The following is a 3,181-nucleotide window of genomic DNA, read 5'->3' as shown; positions in this document are numbered from 1 at the left end:
AGGGAATGATGACTCCAATTCATTACATTTAGTGGGATTCCATGTGTTTTGCTGGGCTGCTGACCTACTGCAACAGTATTAAAATGCACCAGGGTGCATTTTTTAAATTACAGAGGAAATGTGAGAGGAGTCTTTAAAAGGCTTTGCACGTACAGCCAAGTCTGCCCTTGGTGTAAACCTCTGAGTCCATGCATCCACTAAGGCTGAGTCAAGCCCTGGGACTGGAGCAGACGTGTCCACTGATTGCTGTCCTATGGAGTTCATACAGCAGGTTTGAAAAGCTGTTCTCTAGCTGTGTTTGAGTTACTCTAATTTCCCATGATCGTGCAGTTTTATACCACTTCTCAAGCCCAGCAGCTGTTAGAGGCTTTGCTGAGCTTGATCACCGTTGGTTAAAAACAGAGGGAGTCTGTAGTGGTTTGCACAGGATGGGGCAGGAGGGGAGATGAGAGAGCTTCGAAAGATGAGACAAAGGCTTCGAAGAAAACAAGTGTGAGAGCTGTAGCTCTAATAAGCTTGAGCTCCCTTATCTTGGCCAGCTCTGAAGCTGAAACTTGTGGAGTTTTCTTGGCCTTCCATCTAGGTCTGACCTATCCTCTGAGAGTATGTGGATATTTTTGGCTTTTTAGAATATACTGCACAGATCCCAGATCAGAAAAATTACAGCTGGCAAAAACCTTACCTCATTTAGCCTGCCTGCCTGTCTGTGAAGGATCGTTCCCTGGAGTCTGTTTTTGTAGTATTCATAACATCATCTAGAACTAGTGAAAAGGGGAAAGTTTGTCCAGAAAAGTCTACCATGTAAGGGATGGGGTTGATTAGGGTGGGTTTTGGTTGTTGTTGATGTTTTATTACGTCTGAATGAAACACATGAGAATTTAGACAGCTCTCCAGCATCTCTCTGAATACCTAGGCTTAAGACATCTCCATGGCTATTTATCTTTGTCATAGTTTGTGTTCCAGACAGATCTGAAGCAGCTGCTAACCACCATCTAAGCTAATTTTCATGAGACGAGAATTAAAGACTACTGCATGACACGTGAATAATGCAGCACAATAGAGGCCGTAATTAGTATTTCTACTGCAGTAGCACTTCCCAAATCATCAAAGTATCCTGACACACGTGAATGGTCTCCAAAACAAAACTGTAGGAATAAAATGGCAACAGCAGTTCAGATAATATAAAGAGGGGGAAAAAAAAAACCAAACCATAAAAGGTACACCCAAAACACTTAAAATAACTTCCAAAGTGCCTACAAATGCTTCTAGCTTGGGCACCACAGGAATGCAGCAACACTTCAGGTGAGCTTCGACAGTGTCTTCCCAGAAATGGGGGTTGTAGGCGGTAGAAATCCCTTAGGGACCCTGATTGCAATGGGTGCTTTCTCCTAGCTTTCCTCTACCATGTGCAGTTTGCAGGCTCACCCCTCTGGATCCTGCCTGGCGAATGGGTGGGGTACAAAACAGCACACCTTCAGTCTGATTGGGGCTGAAGAGGGGAGTGATTTATGCCACCACTGTCATGTCCTCAGAGAATTGTATTAAACTTCCCTTTTGCTAGGTCAAAACTTAGAAAAAACTGACAAAATGAAGTCTGTATTTCTCTTGCTCATAATCGTAATTCCAAAGAATAACATAACATTTTACAAATTTCAGGAGCCCCGTGTTGCAGTTGTTTTTTAACAGGTCTGACTCTGCTTCATTAACTGGCTTCTTCTGGCATAACACTTTCACCCATCAAATTTACCTGTTCTTGGATGCCTCAAGAGAAACACCGAGCTGTGAGTAGTAGTATATACTTCTCTCTGTACCACATCTGGTATTGCTTAAGGTTATGCATAGTCTTTTAGCAGAGTCATTTTCCCTTCTGCAGTACAAAATGAAACATATTGATTATAATTTGTTTCCACTCTCTTTTATCTTTTTTTTACTCAGAACTTGGAAGAAAATATTAAAAAAGTATTTTTCTCTAGTTTTTTCTTAGTTTTTGTAACAAACAAATTTAAATGAAAAGTAACCTTGAATGAAGGCAAAAGGATAAGTTTCATTGTGTTTTTGCCAAAAGCATGTTTTCCCTTATGAAAATCCTCTAATAATCTCAAAATATTGGATAGAGATCTTACAGTTAAGGCACAGAATATAAATCCAAGCATCCCTCAGAGTCCTGCAGCCTTATGAACCAATCTAATGTTGCTGTTAGGGTTATCAGATGATTTTGTGAAGCGTGTGTATAGCTTTCAATAAGGTGGAATAAAGGCCCTGAGTCAGGAAATGTTGTGTTATCAACAAATGAGAGCAGCTGCATAACTCTAAGAACATATAAAAACTCGATGAAGTCAGTAGGAAACACTTTGTTCCTAAAAGAGGGCCTGCAAGGGAAAACTGACTATGACCCCTGAAAACTGTTCAGCTCTGGACTTGCTTTCAGATTATCCATATTTTCTCATTTTTTATTTAAACCATGACAGATTTAAGGATCAAATTAGCTTCTATAACAGAGCTGACATGCAGATGATTAAAAAGAAAGGAAAAAGAGTTGTCTTATTAAAGTACTGGTTTCATGTTACTTTCCATTTGGAATTGGTTGTTCCTAATATCTTTTGTCTTCTGGCATTCTAGGGGAAAAATAACAGGACCCTTCCAATAATAAACCTCACCCTAATCTGAGTGAGGGACCTGGCAACACCAGGTCAGTGTCTGCAGCAGTGACCCGTCTGACCCTGAAGTGCAGTGTGGTCCAGGCATTTATGGCCCTTTTTTCTCTCCTTCATCCCTCTCCTTTGGTTTTTCCACCTCCGCACACTCCAGCCACATCCATGGTCTGGATAGAGACTGGTGCTAAAACCGTGGCATGTGCCACACAAAGCACCTCTCTCTGTCAGCCTGAAAGACTATTTTAAACTCTAGGAAGGTAATGAAAGCTTCAAACTGGGTTTTAAATTGTTTTCTTCCATTATATTAGCTTTAAAAAGATTTCCCTAAGTGTACACCTTTCTCATTCTTTCCACATGCAGAAGAGTTTTGTTCCAGACCACTGCCTACACTTTTCAACGGCATTTGCCAAAGTTCTTCCATTTCTATTTCTTAATCTGTTTCTCATTTCTTATTTCTTCCTTTGTGAAACAAGCACTTCTCTTGCATCAGATTCACACCATCACCAGCTCTCCTTCCTCTTCCTGCT

Source organism: Buceros rhinoceros, unplaced genomic scaffold (genome assembly GCF_000710305.1).
Source record: "Buceros rhinoceros silvestris isolate BGI_N320 unplaced genomic scaffold, ASM71030v1 scaffold5164, whole genome shotgun sequence".
In the NCBI taxonomy this organism is placed as follows: domain Eukaryota; kingdom Metazoa; phylum Chordata; class Aves; order Bucerotiformes; family Bucerotidae; genus Buceros; species Buceros rhinoceros.
This window is presented reverse-complemented; position numbering follows the sequence as displayed.